Source organism: Microtus oregoni, unplaced genomic scaffold, assembly GCF_018167655.1.
Source record: "Microtus oregoni isolate MIOR12 unplaced genomic scaffold, Mior012 000033F_ref0000390, whole genome shotgun sequence".
NCBI classification, from domain to species: Eukaryota; Metazoa; Chordata; class Mammalia; order Rodentia; family Cricetidae; genus Microtus; species Microtus oregoni.
In genome coordinates this window covers 16,768,119-16,792,804 of record NW_024543092.1, presented here as the reverse complement: position 1 = coordinate 16,792,804, position 24,686 = coordinate 16,768,119, and the positions used below count along the sequence as shown (strand labels likewise).

Below are 24,686 nucleotides of genomic sequence, written 5' to 3'. Positions count from 1 at the left end.
TAAAACAAAAAGGAAGATTGCTGAATCTACTTTTAAAAGGCAACTACTGGTTTTAAATGTTTTACATTGAATTGGACTTTTGTATATTGTATACAAATTTTGTATATTGATACAAATTTGAGATTAATTTTTTTAGAACATATTGTACATAATTTCTACTCTTGTTCAAGGTAATGTACATATATAACTCATTTAACAATATAATGTAATTTTCTAGTCCTTGAAAATTGTTACCAACTGTCTAGGATAATAAGGAAATGCAGGTTAGCAATTAATCACCTATTATAACTGATCAATCTTTTTTAAATATTTATTTATTTATTATGTATACAATATTCTGCCTGTGTGCATACCTACAGGCCAGAAGAGGGCACCAGACACTATTACAGATGGTTGTGAGCCACCATATGGTTGCTGGGAATTGAACTCAGGACCTTTGGAAAAACAGGCAATGCTCTTAACCTCTGAGCCATCTCTCCAGCCCCTATAACTGATCAAACTTGTAGTCGCATTAGGTATGTTTAAGGTCAAATATATATTTTACATAGACATGTCATCTTCAAACACTTCAGAAATCTACAAAATATGACATTTAAGATGTTATAATAACACAGGCTCTTTTTTTTTTATGACAATGAGATATGTCTGCTCCTGGTAGCAACATTTTACTTCAGAGAAGATAATTAGCATTGAAGAAAGTCCACATAGAGTTTACTTTCTTTGGTGCAAAAGTAAGCCACTGAGCAAGAAAATGCCCTTGCCTTGACTGCTGACAGTATGCTGTCCTCATTAGACAAGCAGGACATAAAAGAAAGTGACTGCCAAATATTGTCAAGACAAGGAGAGGCAACCCTTCAGAACATCCTGTTTCACACAAAAGTCTGTTGGACATGCTAGGCCTGTAGGCCAAAGATGGATGCCCCAACATTGCAGAGGAACTTTGTTTTAAGTGACTATCCAGGCAGCCAGCTGTTTCTGTCACTTCTCACATATTTTGGAAGTTGTTTGTTCATACTTGCTGCTTACTCAGTTAATATTATTTCCTTCTGGCATCTCTGAGGGAAGATTAGATAATTATAGTTTTCCTGTTTACCAGAAGAAAGCAAGTTATGATAAAAAGTAAATTACGCACAAGACTTTGGACTCACCAGCGTAGGAGAGATAATGGAATATTTTCTATGAATTAGTCAAATGCAAATACACTGAACATTTTTATGTATTTATTGCTTTTATATATCATACAGTTATTATGCTCATTGTATATATTAGTTATAGCCTTTTTATTTTAGACAAAATGGGGAATGTAGTGGTATTTCATTTCTATTTTAATAAATAAAGCTTGCCTGAAGATCTGAATACAAAACAGCCACAGCAGTCAGTCATACGAGCCAGGCAGTGATGGCCAACACCTTTAATCCCCGCAGCCACACTAGTTAGCCACAGAGGCCTGGCGATGGTGGTGCACGCCTTTAATCCCAGCACTACAGAGAAATATGAAGCGGGATGAGACAGGAACTCGCTTTCTTTCAGTCTGAAGATTTCATAGAGGTAGGGCTCTCTAGCAGCTTAACTGCTTTGCTTTTCTGATCTTCAGTTTGAACCCCAATACCTGTTTCTGGGTTTTTATTATTCATGCTACAGACAGGAAAGGGAGCAATACTGCAGTTAACTGAAGTGCTAAGCCATGAGGTGACTAGGAAATGAATCTAGCCTGTTTTAGCAAAGCAGGCTAATCCTTAGTAGCCACTACTAGAGATGGGCTGAGGACCAGAAACCCAACTGTGGGCATTCTGGAATCCTACCTTCCCACTTAGGATAGTAACTGTCTCAAAGAGAAATGGAGCCTACCTTTGATCACTCTACATGGATGAGAGGTGCTTTGGTTTTCCAACTGGGTGTGACATATTGACAAACCAACTTAGATAAAGGCAAGCATACCTTCTAAATATATTATGATTTATCTCCTTGATGGACAATACCTGTCTTCAAAAACTCTGAGGATCGCCTGCTAATAGATGAATGGGTAAATAGAATATGGCACATATATAAATAGTTATACAATCTTAACAAGGTAGAAAATTCTGGCACATGGTAGAACATGAACACTGAGAACACTATGCAAGTTTTAAAAGTCAATCACAACATGACAAATACATATGGAAAGACACTCACATGAGGTGCATAGCTTGAGTCTGGGAAACATTAACAGCGTACAGTTTCAATTTTAAAAATATTACAGTGCTGCATGGTACTGCAGCTGCCTTGTACTGTGAAAATAGATAATACCACTGAATTATATAAGTATAATGGTTAAAATAATATATTTTATGTATTCTTTACTACAGTAAATTTTTTTCCAAAAAATAATTATAAAACTATATAAAATGTCAAACTTAGTGACATATACCTGTAATCGCATTCAGGAGATTGCAACAAGAAAATCATGAGTTTGAGGCCTGCCTAGGGCATTATAAGATTGAGGAGGGAGGGAAACAAACCACCAACAGAAAATATAAAGACAAAAAATACTTGTGTTATAACTAGTTTTAAACTTTAAAAACATAGAACTATTCATGGTCTTAAGTGTAATTATGAAAAATGAACATGAGGAAGGCATTCAAGAGAATGCTATACTTAAGAATTGCACTAGTGAGGAGATTTCATACCATTTTATAAACATGCAATGGGCTGAGCATATGCAGCTTAGTGACAGGGTGTATACTCAGCTAACTTGAGCCCATGTGATCTTGCCCCAGCACCACCAAAGAAAAAGATAACATAAATGTAGTATAATATTTTGCTATTTTTCATGCTTAAACTCAAAAAACAGCAAAAGGAGACCAGTACCAAAATAGCAAGGCTCAAGTGTCCATAACCAGAAAGCTATCCATCTCCATTCTTACCATTCTACCTTTGATGTGAAATGCAAAAGCTTCATACTATTACAGTATTTGAAGACTTTCAATGAACTAAGAACCAAAGAGGAACTCTGGGTATGCAAGTAAGATCTAATTTTAGAGAAATAATCTTGCTCTTATTTTCCGCTGAGGAAGAAAGTTTAGGAAGAAACCGTATTTGAGATCTTAGTTGAGTCAAAGTGTGCTATCACTGAAATTTCTTTCCTCCTACTTCTTTGTGTTTTGCTTTTTGAGGTTTCTGTTGCTTTGGTTTGAGACAGGATCTCACTGCACAGCCCAGGTTACACTAAAACCCACTATGTAACTCAGGCTGACCTCAAACTCATCCTCCTCCTGCCTTAGTTTCCCAATTTCTAAGATTACAGGTATGTACCTCCATGCCCACATCTCTTTTAACCAAACTCAACTCTTCTCTGAGAGAAGTATAAGCACAAAGTAGGTCTGTCAAGTTATCAGTCGGGGTGGGGGCACACAATATATTGTATGAAAAAAATTGTTTTCCATGAAAAGAAAAAAGAAGACTTACAAAAAAAAGTTTTTAAAAAGAGAGACAAGAAAATAAGATGGGCAAAGACTAAAGACAGTTGTAGAAGGGGGCCGCTTGTTTGTTCCAGCCACTTAGCCCTGAAATAATCACACAGAAACTGTATTAATTAAATCACTGCTTGGCCCATCAGCTCTAGCTTCTTATTAGCTAACTCTTACCTCTTAATTTAACCCATTCCCATTAGTCTACATATTGCCACGACACTGTGTAGCTTACCGGGAAAATTTCCTGTGTCTACCTCCAGTGGGGCTACATGGCTTCTCCCTGACTCCGCCTACTTCCTTCCAGCATTCAGTTTAGTTTCCCCACGTAGCTCTGTTCCCCTATAGCTCTGCTATAGGCCCAAAGAAGCTCCTTTATTAACCAATGATATTTACAGCATACAGAGGGGAACCCCACATCAGACAGTTCTGGCCAACCTACTGGTCTGCTGGCATGGCACACACATCTCCAGAGCTATTTGCTCTGTCCTGGATCAAGAATACTACAAAGCCCACAGAGATGGACAGCTGGCTCAGCAGTTAAGAATAGCTGTTCTAGAAGAGAACCGAAATTTGGTTCCTAGTACCAAATGGTGGCTGACAATGTCTAACTCTAATTCATGAGATCTAATGCCTCTTCTGACCTCCACATTGCACTCATGAAATGTACAACACACAGGTGATTAAAGTATATTCTGGCTACCAGGAAGTTTTGGTTCACACCTCCCATCTCAGCATTCAGGAGGCAGAGGCAGGTGGATCTCTGAGTTCGAGGCCAGCCTTGTCTACAGAACGAGTTCCAGGACAGTCAAGACTATACAGAGAAGCCCTGACTCAAAAACAAAAAAAAGAATAAAGAAAAAAATATTTTTTAAAAATACTACAAAAACCAAAGAAAACAACATCTGTAAAGATGATCTGAAAAATGTCTCATATACTACAAGGTGTCAAATGCACTGTATATAGTCTATGTGTCACAACTCACCATACGAAATTCAGCCCTCATATTCCCTTCTGTTTTATATACTTAACTGGTCACACTGAAGACATGAAGACCCCTCAGTCCCTGGATCCCCTCCAGCTCCATACTGGGGTGACAGAAGAAATTTTAAGACGTTCTACTTAAGAGAAGGCACTGTATAGGCACCCGAATGTATGCAGAACACCATCAGGGGAGAGGGTCCCATGGAATAAAGGGCTCCAACAACTGACCAGTAGTGCTCCCATCCAACAATGGGTTCTTTCAACACTTCTGTGGGACATGAAAGGTTTCTGAATTCTTTAAAGCAATAACAAATATCCCCGAGTCCTTTGAAGGCAGGTTAGTTCTGTGAGGCAAGGAGCATGTCAGAGGGGCCTTCCAGGTGTACACCTCATAACTGTGATAGATAGCAGCTTTTTCAGTGATTCCATTTATCCTGCCTGGTAAAGCAGCAAGGAGCCCCAAATTTACAGCCAGCCAATAGTCACTTAGAGGAACGGCAGCTCTCCAAGACTTAAAACTGGCATATGCTGTGAAACAACTAAACTCTGAGGGTCTGACCTGAAGTCCACATGGAGACAGTTGGAACTGACTTCAACTACAGAACTCTCAGCTAGTGTTGGAGCATTATGACTCATCACTTATACACTGTTTTGATATTTAGTCAAAAGTGATTCAAAGATGCAATAACTAGAGCTGATGATGTAGCTCATTGGTACAGCATTTGCCTAGCATGTGTGAGACCTAAATTTGATCTCAGGACAGGATGAAAAATAAACTATCTTGTAATCATTGAATGACACTTTATTTCCCTTGTTTAATGCATATGGGTTCCAAACAGAATGTTCAAACCAACTTTTGAATCCAACTGACAAGAGCTCTCAAATTCATACAAGGTATCTATGTGTATAAACAATGGAGCAAAAGATGAACACCCATTTTCCATAACCTCAGAAGTCACTCACACTTTTAATCCCACTGCATGGAAGGCAGTGAATGTGAGGCCAGCCTGGGTTACAGTTATCCAAGCTTCAGAACACCCAGAGCATAGAGACCCTGTCTCAAAGAAAAAACAAACAAAAAGAACAAAACGTAAGTCAGCCAAGTGTGTGACTAGACAAGGAAGAATAATGCACTGGTGATGTCTAGTTAAGGAATACACTATAGGAAAATTCAAGTTTGCAAATTAGCACAACTTTTTTATTATTATAGAGAGGGGAATGAGTACAGGCTCACACATGGCGAAAGAAGGTCAGGGTACAACTTCTGGAGACTTCTTTCACCTTGCTGAGACAAGGTCTCTCTTGATGCTGTTGCTTCATACTCAGGGTAACTGGTTCACAAGTGAGTAGGAGTGCTAGGGCTATAGATACACACCATCACATCTGACCACTCTACATGGATTCCGGAGAGCACGCTGCGGTCAAAAAGCTTATGCAGCAAGTGTTTGCACATAATGAAGCATCTTGCCAACACAGACGGGATTTTAGAACCTGACTTAAAAGAGAACTTCTGATAGCAAGTTCTTTCTGCACATTTACAATATCACTTAACATGATTTATCTACATGTTATTTTCCAAGAAATACATTTTCCACATCAAGTAACCCTGATGATTAAACTCTGGCACAATTTCACTGAGCTCAAACAATGCTATGAAAGAGTTATTAGAACAGCTGAACATTCTCAGACATATTCAATTTAAGTTTGTGCATCTAGACTTATACTATAACCCAAAGTCAAATCATATTAATAAACAAGAAATTAGTTGGATACCTGCAACAAAAAAAAAAGGAACTGGAAAAAGTATTTCCCAATCAACAAAACCACAAAATTTGGCTAAATATGAGGACAATGTATCACAATGATCTGAAGCTGACCACTGAAACACGTGTTCAATTAATTCTACCTATTTTAACAAACAAGAAATTTGATCTTATAAAGCAGTTCAAAATTTTGTTTAACAGGTACATTTGTTCATTTCTTCAACTTGCTCTGTTCTGTGGTCAGTGATGGTGGTATTTTACTTAGTTTTTCATCTTATTGCAATTTTGGTTTTAATGTTTCATTGGTTATTGATTGTTTCTGACACAGGCCCTGACTATGTTGCCCAGACTGGTCTCAAACTCCTGAGCTTAAGCAATTCTCTCACTTTAGCTTCACACACTATATTTGGTATGTGTTTAATTTTTCATTTTTGACTTTTAAATATTTTACTTTTTAAGTATATGAGCATTTTGGTTGCATGTATGCATATGTACCACATGGGCGCAGTGCCCAGAGGCCAGAAGAGAGGGACTGAACCCTTGGAATGGAGTTAAGATAAACTGCCACGTGAGTGCTGGGAACTAACCTCAAGTCCTCTGCTTAATTGCTGAGCCATCCCTGAAGCCCTCTGGTGTTTTGAAACAGGATCTCATTATGTATCCTAGATTGGCTTCAACTGGGCTGGAACTCAAGACTGTCCTGTGTCAACCTCCCCAGTGCTGGGATTACAGGCATGTGCTACCACTCATGGCTTCTTTTTAATTTTTAATGCAAGGGTCAGGTGTTTTCCCAAGTTAAATATCTTTACATGTGTAACAAAATGATGCCTTCTATTAAACCTCTTTGCCCTAAGAGCACTGTTAGGTTACCATGGGAGCGGCCACTTTCTACACCATGTGTAAGTTTTTCCAGAAATTCATTAATTTGGTGAAAAAGTAGTTGCAGTATTTATATTGTTGCATTTGTCATCTGATGCTAGTTGTCTTAGTTAGGATATCTATTGCTGTGAAGAGACAACTCTTGTAAAGAAAAAAACATTTAATTGGGCTGGATTAGTTTCAGTGGTTTAGTCCATTATTATGGCAAAACATGGCAGTGTGCAGGCAGACATGGTGCTGGAGAAGAAGCTGACAGTTCTACATCTTGATCTGCAGAAAATAGGAAGTGAACTGTCATCCACTCTGGGCATAGTGTGAGCAAAAGGGACTTCAAGACCCATCCCCACAGTGACATACTTCCTCCAACAAGCCACACCTCCTAATACTGCAACTCCCTATGGGGACCACTTTCTTTTAATTTACCACACTAATATACACACTAAAATAAATGTGGTTCTATTACGTACCACCTTAATGTACATGTTTTGCTTTATGGGTTTTTTGCTAATAACTTACTTGCTATTCATTTTACATTTATTTTATATTAAGGAGACAATGTTAAACAAAAAGCAAACTTAAGTCTTCCCCTCTCCCTGCCTGTTTTTCTGGAGACAGGATCTCACTGTGTAACTCTGGATTTCTAGAACTTACTACGTACACCAGGCTGGCCTCAAAACTCAGAGATTTGCCAGCCTCTGCCTCCCAAGTGCTAGAATTAAGGCTTTCTTCTTTCTTACATATAAAATTAACCCATTTCTATTAGTCTATGTATTTCCACGTGGCCGTGGCATTACCTCGTTTTCTACATGTCTTGTCTTCTTGGCAGCTGGCTGGCATCTCTGACTCTGCCTACTCTATCTCTGTTCAGATTTCTCACCTGGCTTTACTCTGCTAAGCCATTGGCCCAAGCAGCTTTATACATTAACCAATAAAAGCAACACATATAAAGAAAGACAATCCACATCATCTCCCCTTCTGTCTAATTAAAAAGGTTTTAACTTTAACATAGTAAAATTACATATACAAAACAGTTATCAAGCAAGAATTATAGTTATAATATTTAGTCCATTTGCATTAGGCAAAAATTAAAGAAAATATTCTATTATTTATCTTTGTGAGTCAAAAGTTTCAGAAATAATTTATCTTTTATTATAACTAAGGAAAACTATAACTATCTGTCTTCAACTTCATCAAAGAACCCAGAAGGATGCAGTATTACCTAAGTAAACAGGAAGTGCATTGTAAGCAACTTCCAAAACTCTGGAAATGACAGAGACATCTTGCTGTCTAGACAGTCACCCAAAGTTCTTCTGTAACATTGGGGCATCCATCCTCAGCCTACAGGCCCATAGTATCTGGCAGATTTTTCCATGAAGCAAAAAATTTGAGAGGTTGTTTCACCTATACTCAGTTTCTCAGTCACTTTCTTCTGTGTCCTGAAGAATGCCTGGCAGACTCTTTCATGAACCCTTAAGGACTGACTCGCTTTCTTTTGGCAAGTTCAGCAGTCATTTTTTTCTATGGGTCCTGCATGTCCAGTTTATACAGAATACCATCGATCAGTCCAGGCAAGAACAATTTCTTGGCCGAATGGCTAGCAAACTCATAGTGAGCCTCTTTGATGTCCATCATCCCCTTGAAATAGGTTGGTGCTGCCAGAAGCAGACATGTCTCAATGTTGAGAAAAGTCTAATTTCTTAAAACATTTTAAATGCCATATTCCATAGGTCTTTGCAGTGTTGGAGATAACCTATCTAACCGAAATATATCTCTGTATATCTAGAAAACCTAACATAATTAAAAGTTTGATTATTACATATGACTATTCATCTGTATCTCTTAACTATACATTCCATTTTAAAATGAGTTGTATATTGCTGGGCAGTGGTAGCATATGCCCTTAATTCCAGCATTCAGGAGGCAGAGGCAGGCAGATATCTCTGAGTTAAAGGCCAGTTTGATCTACAAGAGCTAGTTCCAGGACGAGCTCCAAAGCTATAAAGAAACTCTGTCTCAAAAAAACAAAAAATAAAAAATGAGCTGTAGGGGCTGGAGAGGTGGCTCAGCAGTTAAGAGCATTGCTTGCTCTTCCAAAGGTTCTGAGTTCAATTCCGGGCAACCACGTGGTGGCTCACGAATCTGTAATGAGGTCTGGTGCCCTCTTCTGGCCTGCAGGAATATAGGCAGACAGAATATTGTATACATAATAAATAAATACTTAAAAAAAAAATGAGCTGAGCCGGGCGGTGGTGGCGCAAGCCTTTAATTCCAGCACTCGGGAGGCAGAGGCAGGCGGATCTCTGTGAGTTCGAGACCAGCCTGGTCTACAGAGCTAGTTCCAGGACAGGCTCCAAAGCCACAGAGAAACCCTGTCTCGAAAATCCAAAAAAAAAAAAAAAAAAAAAAAAAAGAGCTGTATAAACATCTTAAACAAAGTAGAAATTTATATATACACACACAGTGTAACAAAATTGACCTTAAATTTGTATCAACAGACTGAAATCCAAACCAATGTATTCATTTCCATATCATATTGCCTCCCGCTTTTTTTTTTTTTAGAAAGAGATGTGACTATTAACCACTTATAATCAACTCCCTCTAATGAAAACAAACATTTATAAACAATCATTTTGGGAATTTGGATGTTGTTTTCTCCAAACTGCTTCCTGCTGTTTGTTGGGCGAAGGATTTTTAGGGTTCATGGAGACCTTTTGGGGAAGTTTTGTTCCATCAAACCATATTAGCCTGGAAGGAATCCACAGGTTCTCCTCTTCTGTGGGAACAAAAGTAGAACCTCTTTTCCAAAGTAGCATGTCCTTAGACTCAAATTTTGAAGACAAGATACCTTTAAAACATCTATGTTGTTTAGCTTACCAGTCCCCTGAATCAAATGTTTTTTAGCAGTTAACTCATTACTAGTCAAAAAATCCAAAGAAAACACAAAATCCAGACTCTGTGTATATTCTATCTTTACATGGCTTTTTTTTAAAATATTACTTTGTAATATTTAATCATCTTTACTCCTTTACTGTCTGTACTTTCTTTTCTCTCTCTCCTAAGCCCATGTACACTTATCCAACACTGTGGCCCATTCAGAGGTCTTTTTTGTCTGAATCTGTCGTCTTATTGTGTATCTGTAATCATTTTCTGACTGGGAGAGGTTTGTTGTTGTTGTTGTTGTTATTGTTTTGGGTTTTTTTTTTTTAATGCTAAGCAGGAGTGGCTAAGACTAATGCTGCAGCTCTATCTCTTGGCTCCTCCCTGCCCAACATGGCAGAGTATGTTCACTGCTTCTGCAAGCCATGCTCACTCATCACCCCAGCTCCAGGTAAGCAACTAGTAGCATGCTACTCACAAATCTTATTTAAATGTTCTGTAGCAGGACCTGTTCAGAGCTGTTCCTGCTATAAGCATGAACCAGGAAGTTATCTCATAAAGAAGCTGTGCCTCTGCTTGCCACCAGGAAAGAGAGCCTATCTGAGAGGAAAAAAAAAAAAAAAACATGGCCACCAAGAAGTTCCAATTAACTCCCTTTTTTGTGGATCTAGAAGCACTTTCTTTAAAGTTTTCTTAGGCTTTATATAGATGTATGTTGCCAAACGTTGGGTGCCACTATGTAAACAGAGATTTGTGCTTTTGATTCCGGCCACCCAGACCCCAAATAATCACACAGAAACTATGTGAATCACAACACTGTTTGGTTGATGGCTCAGACATATTTCTAGCTAGCTCCTACATCTTAAATTAACCCATTTCTATGAGTCTATGTATTGCCATGCGGCTGTGCCATTACCTTACTTTCTACATGTTTTGTTTCCTCAGCAGCTGGCTGGCCTTTTTTAAAATTTTTATTACATTTTTTAATTGGGGGGAGGGGTGCAAACATGGAGGTTAGAGGATAACTTGAAAGAGTTGGTTCTCTCCTTCTACTATATGGGTCCTAGGGATGAAACTCAGGCTTGGCAGCAAGTACCTTTACCCACACTGAGCCATTTTGTTGGCCCTAAAGCAATTTTCTTATTCAAATTTAAAATGAGTCTTAAAATAGTAGAAACAACTCAGCACATCAACAATGCACATGGGCCAGGAACTCCTAAGGAGCATACAGTCTCAACAAGTTTTGCAAAGGCCTGACCTGGTAGCACACGTTTTTTAGCCCCAGGAGTTAGAAGGCAGAGGCAGGTGGATCTCTTGACTTTGAGGCCAACCTGGTCTACACAGTGAGTTCCAGGACAGCCAGAGCTGCATAACAGAAGAGACCTTGTCTCAAAACAGCCATTCACTGAGGCCGATACTCTCAGAACTGCAAAGAGTTTGCCAAAGAACTTATATAGCACTTGAAGCAGTGAGGAAAGGTGAAACCCTCCAAAAGTGAGCCAAATCATTTTGAATTGTTGTCCCTGCTTATTCTACAAAACAACATGCCACTCCCCAGTCAGAATTTGTCATACAGCAGAAGTAGACTGTATATAACTAGCACTGACCATCTAAGTAACTAAACTAAGCAGTTTAAAAATACTTCCCAATGTCAAACTTGCACAAAAAAAAAAATCATGGCTATTGTACAGTAGTCTGCTTTGAATACAATCCCACTACAATATTCTGAACCCCAGTTAGTAAAGTCATTGATCAACAGAAGTGCCCAAATGTTCTCCACTGACAATGCTCAACACCACATCATAAAATCAACACTTTAAAAGTTGAATGAATCAGGCTACAAACTTTTATCCTATGCACTGCATTCACCTGACCTCTCCACAACTGACTACCCAAACATCTTCAGTATCTCAACACTGTGCAGAGGAAATATTTCCATGATCAGCAGGATGCAGAAAGTGCTTTCCAACAGGCCATCAAATCCTGAAGCATGGGTTCTTACACTTTAGTACTAAACACAAGCATTCATTGGCATAATCATGTTGATTATAGACTTCTATTTTGATTAATAAAGATGTACTTGAGCCTAGTTACAATTATTTAAATTCACCATCTGAAAATGCAAATCCTTATGCTAACCTAATAGACATGAGAAAGTAAGTCTCTCTCCAGACACCTGGATCTTTAATATGAAAGATGGAGAGAGAAGGGGGAGCTGGCTGGCAGCCAGGTTCTAGCTCCTTGATCAAAGAGTAGAAAATTCTGTCTATGATGGAAGCACTGAGGGAAGGAAGCTAAACAAGGGACTAGGGAGGGGGTGGAGGTTCCAGATTTTGCCATGTAGCCTCCCAGGCTCTGCACTGATCCCTGGTCTAGATTCTGCTGACAAGCAGATCCATCCAATAAAATCTTGTCATTTTAGTCCAATTAGGACTCTGACTTGTTACAAGAACTCCCTGACTAACAGAGGGCTCTAGAGACTTTTTTCATTATTTTAGAAGAGGCAAGACATGGTGCCCCCAACCCAAGCCACAGCTGAGGCTTAAGAGATACTTTCTGGTAGGTCACTGGACTACTGATCATTAACTCCTCTAGTTAACCTATCAATTAACTGCTAGGTCAAACGGGAAACAAGTTGTTCTGTTCTGTGAAGTAATAAGAGTGGCGGAGCTGCGTCCCCAGCACCCAGGCCGCCTGCTCGGCTAGCTTATGCCCCAAAATAATTACACAGACACTGTATTCTTTTAAGCACTGCTTGGCCCTTTAGCTCTAGCACTTACAGGCTAATTCTCACATCCCGATCAACCCATCTCTAATAATCTGTGAGAACCGGTCTTACCGGGAAGATTCTAGCCTAGTCCATCCTGGGTCGGAGCTTCATCCCGGGAGCGGGGCATGGCGTCTCTCTCTCAGGCATCTGCTCCCGAGAGAGCTGTGGAGTCTCTGCGCTCACTTCCTCTTCCTCCCAGTATCCTGTTCTGTTTTCTCCTGCCACCTATCTTCTAACCAATAAAATGGGCCAGGGCAGTTCCTTTATTAGCCAATGACCTTCCTCCATCAGTTCTGTACCGCTGCTTTGTGAGCACAATACATGAGAAACAAAGCAAAATTTGGGGGATAAGACTAAAGAACCCATGCCACCTGGGCATGGTAGTTCATGTCTTTAATCCCAACAGTGGGGAGACAGAGGTAGAATGACTTCTGTGAGCTTGAGGACAGCCTAGTCTATATAGCTGGTTCCAGGCTAGCCAGGATTACATAGTGAGATCTTATCTTTAGAAAAAGAAACAAGGGCTGGAGAGATGGCTCAGTGGTTAAGAGAACTGACTATTCTTCTGGAGGTCCTGAGTTCAATTCCCAGCAACCACATGGTCGCTTACAACCATCTATGATGAGATCTGGTTCCCTCTTCTAGCATGCAGACATATATGCAAGCAGAGCATTGTTTACGTAATAAATAAATATAATAAAAAACAAATAAAACAGTCAGGTATGATGACACATGCCCGTAATCCCAGTGCTGGGGAGGCAGAGGCCGGAAGATACACCAGTAAAGGAGTAAGTCACAAAACAAAACAATCCCACACCAATTTGGAATTATGATTAATAAAAGGGTTATTTATTTAAAGGGAAAAAAAACTTACAGATCACCATCCTAGACAACAGCCTCCTGCACAAACAGGAAAAGCGTCTGATAGTCAGAAGCAGAATCCGAAGTAAGCAAGAGAGAGAGAGGGCTGCAGCACTTATTTTTAAAGCGAAAGATACCACACCCCATTGGGCTGGTATCTCAAAGGTTATTGGCTGAAGGAGTAAAAGTAGCTCCCACAGCACACCAGGTTCATAGACCAGCCAATCAGCCAGTCTTGCAAACTCTGTAAGTTCCGGAACAGTGCAAGACTGTCTCAAAACACAAAGTAGGCAACACATGAGGAACAATAGCTAAGGTATCTTCTGAGTAGACATACACACACAAATGCTCACACACTTGTACCCACACAAAACTGTACACACATGCACTTGTACACACACACACACAATAAAATAGTAGGTTTGTTACATTTACCATAATTTACAAAAACAAGCCCCCTGAAAAAGTAAGAGACAGACAAAACCCCTTAGGACACATACTAGGGGCAGTGGACAGTAGGCATATAAATAATATGCCCCTGGCCCAACAAACTCAATATAGTACTTGGACAAGGCCAAGTGTTTAGTGTGGGTGGGAAGAAAAGAACTGTCTCTTCAGGGACTGGGAAGAGGGTTGAGCCAAGCAGTCATCTTCTGAGTTTAGTGGTAACAAAACTCACTCAACAGTCTGAACTCCTCCAGGCAGTTTTGAGACCTGATCAGCATGGTCTATGCATTACTAATTCCTAACTATTTCAACATAAACGGAACAGTTCCTCACTCCTCAGAAATCACTGCTGGTTTCCAATCAACCAGAAACAGATGGCAACTCAGAAGAGCCCTGTTTCCATTATGCCAACTTGGCAGGAAGCACACCTGCCACCACCTGAAAGCAATCCCTCCCACCTTTACACGGAAGATTCCCAAACACAACTAACATCATACCTAGATGCCAACAGACCATCAGACTTAAAAGCATTCAGGGGAGGTCTCCTAACAACACAACAGGTAAAAAATAAGAAGGATCAATCACATCCTGTTGTAATTACAGAAGTAACGTAGCTTTTCATTGTAGTTCCACTACAGGGTTTAGACAGGATCCCTGCCGAATTTTGTTAGATGTAGTCAGTTTTATTAACATATTTATAAGTATGTGAATTAGATCATATCATATTACAAGAAACCTGGAGGGAACTTAGGGTGATGGGAAAAGGTCAACTAGAGAAACATTAGATTATCCTACTTTTTTCCCCCTGGTTTAGGGATTGAACCTAGGAAATCATGCATGGAAAAGAAACAGTATTTTAACAATAAGCCCTAGTCATCCTTAAAAATTTTTTATATACATTAAAAACGTGTAGCCTGTTTTTATAATATTAACATATATTTCTTAGCTGATATTTTTCAAATAATCAGACCAAGAGAATGACAGGCTATTCACAATTATTTCTAAGGAAGGATTCATGAAAGCTACTTCCTATACATACCCAGGGGCATAGATGAAGAAAGGATGCCCCCTTCACAGAATTCCAAGATGCTCATAATACTTTGTGGATGCACCTACCAATCAAGAGGGCGTTAGTCATTTACTGCTTCCTTGCTTGCTCAGCAAATCAAACCGTTTATCCAAAGTTTTCTTTGGAGGGGATGGTCTAAATTACCTCCGTGTTCATGCCATATACCGGTATTTAAATCCTCCAGAAGCTCTATCTTTGAAATAAAAACCAAAATCTTTAAATATGGTATACAAGTTCCAGCATGAAAAAAGAGCCTTATCACCACGGCATTAGCACGTCATCTCTCACACTCAAACTGACACTTTCCAAGAAATCATACAGTAGTGCCAAGTACGGCAGCACACACCTTTAATCCCTGAGGCAGACAGAGGCAGGCGGCCTGTGAGCTTGAGTCCAATCTGGTCTATATACTAAGTTAGTTCCAAGACAGCCAAGGTTACATAGTAAGACTCTTGTCTCAAAAGCAAAAAAATAAATAGAAGGAAGAAAGGAAAGAAACAACTCATACAGTGGAAACTATGAGGGAAAAGACAAACAAGTTTACATCCATAAGGAAATTTCAACTTTGACATATCAAAATACATCACAAACATAAATCTGAAAGGCAAACTGAAAATATTTGTAATACACATGTAAGAAAATAATATTCACAGTAAATTCCAAGTTATCTTAAAAAAAAAAAAGCTATTTGGCTAAGTGTTTGTTCCATGGCTACAACTGTTCTCACACATTCCTAATGTATGACACGTCCAAACCCACATTCCAAATCTCACTAAACCAGACACTCCTTCCCACTGCACCCAATGCTTGTGCTTCCCCAGCCAGGGGTTCCTCTAGAGCACAAGTCACTGCAGCTTCCTCGGCCAAAGGCTACCGTCTCAGTGTTGTTGAGATGTGAGGACACACTGTGACTAAAAGCAGCTTGGGGAGAAAGGGTTGATTTGGCTTTCATATCCTAAATCCCAGTCTACTGAGGGAAGCCAAGGCAGAACTCAAACCAGGAAAGAACCTGGAGGCAGGAGCTGATGCAAAAGCCATGGAGGGGTTTTGCTTAACAGCCTTGCTCAACCTACTTTCTCATAGAACCACAATGGGTAGGCCCTCCCACATCAATCATTAACTAAGAAAATTTCCTACAGGCTTCTCTACAGCCTGATCTTGTATCAGTGGTTCTCAACCTGTGACCCTTTAATACAGTCCTCAAGCTGTGTTGAGTCCCCAACCATAACATTTTTTTTTGTTGCTACTTCATGACTGTGATTTTGGTACAGTTATGAATAATGTAAATATCAGTGTCTTCTGATGGTCTCAGGCAAGCCTTGTGAAAGGGTCATTTGATCACCATAGAGATAGTGACCCAGAGGTTGAGAAGCTCTGTTTTAAGGAGACAATGTCTCAATTGAACTTCCCTCCTCTCAAATAACTCTAGCTCTGTCAAGTTGACATAGAACTAGCCAGCATAGCCAACTTTTGTTTTCCATTACAAACCAAAGTCTCCTATTATGATTGTTTGGTTGGCTGTTTTTATCAAGACAGGGTTTCTCTATGGAACAGCCCTGGCTGTCCTGGAACTCACAGAGATCTGCCTGCCTCTGACTCTTGGGGCTAGGCTAAAGAAAAGCATGTATAACCAACCACACATGGCTCCAAAGTCTCCTTGAACCTAAAAATTTTCCTCTCCAAATCAATACATTAAACTCAACTACTCAGAACCTGCAACAGGAGTCAAGTCAAAACAGATAGGAAGGGGCTGGAGAGATGGCCCAGTGGTTAAGAGCATTGCCTGCTCTTCCAAAGGTCCTGAGTTCAATTCCCAGCAACCACATGGTGGCTCACAACCATCTGTAAAGAGGTCTGGCACCCTCTTCTGGCCTTCAGGCATACAGACAGAATATTGTATACATAATAAATAAATAAATAAATATAAAAAAATTAAAAAAAAAAACAGATGTGAAGTCCTAAGAGGGGACTGAGGAGTACAAAAGCCTGCCATGTCAAAACTACACTCAAATTTCAGCACCAGTCATTAGTCTCAACAAAAAAGCAAACAGGAAAACAAGACAGGTGGTGCCTTCTCACACCTACAGCTCCATTTCCTAGGACAGTTAGAGATTCACATACTGAAAGAAAAACATGTATCCTACCACATTTAATAATTTAAATTAAAGCTGATGTATCTTTGGGCTGGAGATATGGCTTAACAGTTAAAAGCACTGACTGCTCTTCCAGAGAACCTAGTTTAAATTCCCAGCTCACAACTGTTTGTAACTCCAATTCCAAGGGATCCAACATCCTCTTCTAGCATCTGTGGATACCAAGTACATACGTAGTATACAAACACACATACAGGCAAAACACCCATACATGTAAAATAAATAAAATAATTTAAAACTGATCCATTTTAACATCATTTTGATTGTTAATTCTGTGTATGTTTTTAAATTTGGGTCTTTTTTTTTAAGGCAGTGTCTCACTATGTATTTCCTGAACTCACTCTGTAGACCAGGATGGCCTTGAACTCACAGAAATCCAAGTACTGGGATTAACAATGTATACCTCCACGCCCAGTAGAGTATAATTGGTTGACTGATTTATATTGTTTTTTAAGTAAAAATGTGTAACAGAGAGTCCTGCTGAGCCAGCACCAGAGGGTTTAGCAAGCTACCCTCACTATCTGTAACATACACCCACCCCCTCCCCCGGCCATACCTGGCCTAGCTCTGGAGTTAATACTTAGTCCCCAGGGCTGGAGAGATGGCTCAGAGGTTAAGAGCATTGCCTGCTCTTCCAAAGGTCCTGAGTTCAATTCCCAGCAACCACATGATGGCTCACAACCATCTGTAATGGGGTCTGGTGCCCTCTTCTGGCCATCAGGCATACACACAGACAGAATATTGTATACATAATAAATAAATAAATAAATACTTAGTCCCCAATCCATCCTTTTGTTGCCCTAAGTGAATCTTGTCTGAGAGTTTTCCATGGATATAAATACAAAGCCTATGCAAACTGGTTATGAGGAAACACAAAAAACTCTGGTACCTCTTGAATCAGGTATTCGTACTTGGCACTTTGGAAGCTTCATTCATGTGGTTTTGAGATATGGAAATCGAGAGGCTAAAGTGCAAACATAACAAAAAAATAAAGATGCCAAGAGGCAAAGGGAAAGCACTTCAGTTCACAGAGGCTGAGGCCCCTGCAGTCAAAAGGTTAAATTTATTCTCAAGGTGTTTCTGAGTCTTCATTTCATGGACCTGCATGAACCCATAGGCCTGCACGAAGCTACACACACAAAAAGGGAACAGAAGATGGGCAGTGGTGGTGTGCGCCTTTAATCCCAACACTCTGGAAGGCAGAGGCAGGATAATCTCTGAGTTCGAGACCTGCCTGATCTATAGAATTCCAGGACAGCAAGGGCTACATAAAGAAACCCTGTCTCCAAAAACAAACAAAGGGGACATACAATTAAAATAGAGAATATACTTCTTTCCAGCTATTCCCAACAACATACAGTTTACACTGTCAAAGTAAGAATAGCATTAAGAGCATCAGTCACATAACCATATTAAAATGAAGAAACGTTGGGAATAAAAGGGAGAAATTCCAGACACAAAATAACAGAGACCAAGAAACAAACTACCTTTTTACATGGAACAAAGTGTGGCCATGAACGCTCTGAACTAGTATTTATCTCCACAACAGGTTTATATCTCAGTACATTTTCTTCCAATAATGTTAGACAACTATGTTAGATATCAAGACAGCTTGATTCCTGAATCACTAAATGAGAACAGTGGGTAAGACCAGGTAGACTGAATATGGAGAAAGGAATTGGACCAAATCCTAAGTTTCTAGGAGCTCATTCATCTCTAGCATATGAATGAGTCCAGACTCCACAGCACACTTCCTTCTTCAGACATCTCACCTTGGGTCCACTTCACTGCTCATTAGCACCACAGGAGGCCCAACTCAAACCAATTTTGCTAGTCATTAACAATCTAGTAAAAAGTCCAATAACTGATTAAAATTAAAAGATTGAAGTAATTGGCTTAAACAGACCTCCAGAAACTGACAGTGCTACCATACTTCTTCCAAATTTGGCTGGTCTAGTACACACACGACAAACAGATCAGTTCCTTGTTTCTGTGTCACAAGGAGAAAGTATACTATCTGAATATGGATGAAAGACAACTAAGAGAGATGCATCGATACGACCCCAATAGACAAGGAGATCACACAGTCAGAAAACAAAACTTCTACCCAAGGCTCACAGAACTAAGAATGACAGTCACACCATTTCTGAAACAAGTGACCAGCCTGCCACCCTCTATCTTACAATAAACTTAGTGCATTAAATGTTTAGAATGTTGATTTGAAAGTACCTCATGACCACTGCTGAGTCTCTCTACCTCCGTGAAAAAAAGCATTTTCAGCCTAAGAGAGATCTATAATACTTAATATTTCTCAATTGTTTTTCTTAGAAATGTACAATAAACACAAATCTCATTCATTATGCAAACTTCCTATTATGTTGCAAAATTTTTCAGAACATTTGAATTGGTTGAAACTTTAAAAATAAGCTGAGCACAATCCCAGCACTTGGGAGGGAGAGGTAAGCAGATAGATCAATGAGTTCCAAAACAGTAGGTACATAAAGAACTCCACACTTAACACATACGTACACTCTCTCTCTAAAAACAAAAAAATAAAATAAAAATAAAAACAAGAGGAGGCGGAAGTGGAAGAAGCCACAACGAAAAAAAAAAAAACACTTTAAAAATATATTCTATACAGCCATTCAGCTTGTTCAAAATCCAGAAAAGGCCTGAAGTCATTAGTCAAAATCAAGGATTGATGCAATTATATAAAATTGAATTACAGGGATAATCTGTAAACGTCACACATTAGCACTTTGCTGATAATAGAGACCCAGCTATCACACAGCATAGTCCAAAGAAGGACAGAGATGCAAAACCAAACACAGTAAGATGCTATGATAAATCCACGGAGATGTGGAATTAATGTTCCGGGAAGTTATCATGGATAGATTCTGGGCAGCACCCCAATCCTACACTACTTCATTCATTCCCAAGTTCCTCAGACTACATGGAGCGAAGAGACAAAACAGTACCAGGCCACTTTCATTCTCATTTCTGCCACAGAATTAAAATAATTACGAATGGACCAGGTAAGGAAGCTGTGAGCTTTCTAGCTTTTATTAGTTGTGTTTTATTCAAGGCTTTTAAAATATTACAGGATTTCATAAATTTCCAGCATATAAAATGCCAAACTGGTTTTCTCATGTCACAGGAAAAATGACAAGAATGAAAGATGGAAAAGGTTCAAATTGTCTGGCAGGACTAGAAAATACAGCCTGAGCATCAAACACATTCATCTACCTGGCTCTCCTATGATCCAATCTCTTCAAACCTTCTTCCAGATAGACTAAACCCAAGATTGCTTTTTTGTTGTTGTTGTTGTTGTTGTTGTTAGTTTTGTTTTCAAGACAGGGTTTCTCTGTGTAGCTTTTGGAGCCTGTCCTGAAACTCTCTGTAGACCAGGCTGGCCCCGAACTCACAGAGCTCCATCTGCCTGCCTCTGCCTCCCAAATGCTGTGATTAAAGATGTGCGCCACCACCACCCGGCTCTGAGATTGCTTTTTAAAATCAATGTTTCTCTAATTTGACAAATACCAAAGTAGAGTTACACTTTCTGATTATGTAACAATTAATAGTAACTCTGACAACTGAAACAGCTCTGCTGGCCAGGGCCATAAGCCTAACTTCTCACGCAACTCTTAACAGGCCAGCCACTGACGCTGCACATTCCACCTGTTACATACATTGGCTAAGAGGGTTGCTGGAACTTAAGAAATGAAGGTATTCCTGCAAAACACCCCACATGTGGTAACAACACTGCCCATCTACTCTTCATGCACATTTTAAACTGTCCCAAGACTCATAGTTCAGCCAGCTGCTCACCTGAGCAGCTCCAACACTACTACTTTATCACAGCTGCCAGAACTAGTGATGTGCGCAAGGGGAGGCACATCTACTCCAGACAATCAGAAACAGGAAAGGACGCAGCATTGGATGGGTTTTCTGAGCAAGCTCTAGAAGGCCCACTAGAGTCTGAGGAGTCTCATGCACATACAAATCAGGCGTCAGGTGCCCCAAATAATCTACGATTATCTTCCCTTTGTTCGTGGGAAAAGAACGTGTGTCCAGTAAAATGAGTAACATCTGTCCACAGCTCTTGAGCAGACTTCAAAAACATAGAGCAATGGAGAGCTTTCCCACATGGAGGAAGGGGAGCAGGAGTTGTTTTTCATGTTATTTGTTGAGACAGGGCTTTACTATGGAGCCCAGGTTGGTCCTGAACTCACAATCCTTTTGCCTCAGCCTCCCACATGGAAAGATTATAAGCACACACCAAGACACCTGTTCCTGAACAAAACTGCATTTAGAAACCAGTACTGTAATCAAAGTAGCCAAATCAACAACTAACACGCAAGAGTCAAACATTTCAACTGTTCTTTGAAAAAGCCAAATTCTCAGCCTTAGCAGACATTAATATATTACAGAAACTTTAACTCAATAGCTCTATTATGCCCATTCAAAAAGACACTCAAACATTAAAATTACCAATCTAACAACTTAATTAGTAATCTAACAACTTAATACCTCACAAAGTGTTTGCAGTTCTTCTGTGCCTGCTGCAGCATAAAGTGAATAGCTGGGTAGTTTTAAGGGAGAAATCTCTTACATGGTCGCACAGATTATCTTCAAAGCTTACTCATTCTCATCTACAAAACCATAAACTGTAATGCTACACTGTTACTCTCAAAGGCTTTCTGGGTAGATCACTACCTTCCATTTTTTGAGACAGGGTCTTACTATGTAGCCATGGCTGCCCTAGAACATCCATAGAGACCAGGCTGCCTTTGAATCAGAGATCTGCCTTCCTCCACCTCGAAGTGCTGAGATTAAAGGAGTAACTCACCACAGCTGACTACTGTTTTAATTCTACTCTTAATCTCCTCTCCTCAAGGGTATGCTGACACCATGTAAGTACAGAAACTGCTACTCATTCACTGACATCATAAGAAAATATATGTGGTTCAACCATATTTAATGAGGAAAACAGCGTCATTTTTAAAAGACCTTAAGAATCAAAATTTAGGGCCTGAAGAGTTGACTCAGCAATTAAGAGCACTGGCTGCTCGTCCAAAAGACCCAGGTTCAATTCCCAGCACCCATATGGCAGCTCACAACTGTCGATGTCACTTCAATTCCAAGGGATCCAACTCTCTCACACAGACATACATGCAGGCAAAGCACCAATGCACATGAAATAAGTAAATAAATCTTTTTTTAAAGAATCAAAACTTAATGTTGAGCAATAATCTTCTATGAAGGCAAGAGGAAAAAACAGAATTGACGCACTGATACAAGTCCTGACACGTTAAAGGAAATGATAATTAAAGGAAAAGGAAATCCCAAGTTCATCTGTTCACAGTAATTTGTTGGATAAATGATAATTACTCAACATTTCTGAAGAACACATTGCCTTTTAAGTAAACAGGCAGTAGGTATCTAATTCCTTGTCTTCTCCTTTCTTTAGATCAATGCATTCCAACTCTCTCTGTGATTTCTTCCCAATCCTGTACCATGTCTGTGGAATGCCAACTGACAGCAAAACTATTCCCATACTCTCTTTATTCTCATTCTGAGTGTGTGTTCATTATTTCAGAGGATAAATTCCTATTAATTGTAGATATTCTAGGTCAAACACTGTGTATTTTTATTAGATGGCTAACAACAGCACTTCAGACTGAAAACATAAATTCAACCTCTTCTGCACCCAGGAGTAAACACGTTTTCCTTCATATGCACCAGTCCTGTGCGTTACTATCATCCTTATTCACACTCCACACTGGCAGATGTCCAAATATTCAAATTATCAAAAGGGATAGAAGTCACAGTAATACCATACTGTAACTGATTTTAAATTTTATCAAATTCACTTGCATTAATAAGGCCTAAACTGTCAACATAACTGATTTTTAATTTTACCAAATTCACTTGCATTAATTAGGGTCTAAATTGTCAACATTAAGCTGACAATGACATCTTAGTCCTAGGCTCAGGCTGCCATACTAAATTATAATTGTCTCTTGCATCCATAGGGGTTTGGATCTCATTCTTCTCATGGAGTCACTAGCAATGCACAGAAAACACAAGAAACAAATCAACGTACATAACATTATAGGGACACAATTTGCAAAACTCAGTTTCCTCAATATAATTTACAAAGAGAAAAAAGATGGAGAACCTATGGATAAAAGAGACTTAAAGTCAGGCACGTAGACACCTGCAATTCCAGGACTAGGGAGGCTGAATGATGACCATAAGTCCAAGGCCAACCTGGTGTAAATAACAAGTTCCAGGACAGTTAAGGGGTACATAATGAGACCCTGCCTCAAAAAGACAGAGGGGGGAGGGGGGAAGAGGACAGTAAAGCAAGGGAAGGAGAGGAAAATGCTAAACAAATTATTTAATTGCAGTGTGTGGACCTTATTTGGTTCTTAAAACAACTATATGTAGATGATTCCATAATTAAATCTGTTCCTGTCTTTAGACCATAGATCACAACACATAACATAATCGGGGAGTAATAAATGGACATTTGACATATTAAGTGTGTGTGTGTATTCTTTCTGAAGCATCCCAGATCAAACCCAGGCAATTCTCACACTCTAGGCAAATACTCTCAGTGTTGAGTCACACCCTCCTCAGAAATGGGGGGCGGGGGAAGCAGAGCACATGTGGTAGTCAGAGGACATCTTGTAGGAGTCAATTCTCCCCTTCCACCAGGAGGATTCCAGGAATCAAACTCATGTCATCAAGCTTAGCTTTAAGCACCTTTACCACTGAACTATTTTGATAACCCAGAAATTATTTTTAAAAATAATTATATTTATTGTGAGAAATCTTTTTAGAGCTGTACTAAGATATAGACAAAATTACAAAGCAGTTGATTTGCTTTTAAACGATCCAATGACAGAAAAACAAGTAACCCTAAAATTAAGACCAAGGATGTTGTATAATTCTAAAGCTGAGAGATAAAATGCTTCAGAGTATACTAGTGCCTACCTTTTTTAATGGTTAAAATGTTGTTCCATGATAAAAAAATAAAAAAACTTATAGAATGCTCAAGGTCCTGGGTAACTTGAGGGCCTACAGGCCCGCATGCTACAATCCTGGGTTCAATATCCAATAGCACTACAAATAATAATAGCTAATAATAAAGTTAATACTTAAAAAAAAAAAAGACTTTCCCACGTCCTTATATCCTTTTTCTAGGTGCTCGACTTTGGCTGAGTTTTTACAGCCCAACACATATTGAAGTACTTCATACATATCACTCATATTTTTCTAGTTTGCCCACGTATCTTTTCATTCATATCATTCTTTGCTATATAGATATTTAAAATAAAGGAAATTCTGACATTGTAACATACAGATAAGCGTGGAGGACAACATGCTAAGTGATAGAAGCCAGTCAAAAAAGGAAAATTATTGTGGTTT

At 39.4% G+C, this 24,686-nt stretch overlaps 1 protein-coding gene across 3 annotated transcripts in view; it reads right to left on the bottom strand.

Annotated features, from left to right (window-relative positions):
* Tulp4 (TUB like protein 4) overlaps positions 1 to 24,686 on the bottom strand; it is a 164,383-nt gene that overhangs the window by 136,575 nt on the left and 3,122 nt on the right. The window lies entirely within an intron of this gene.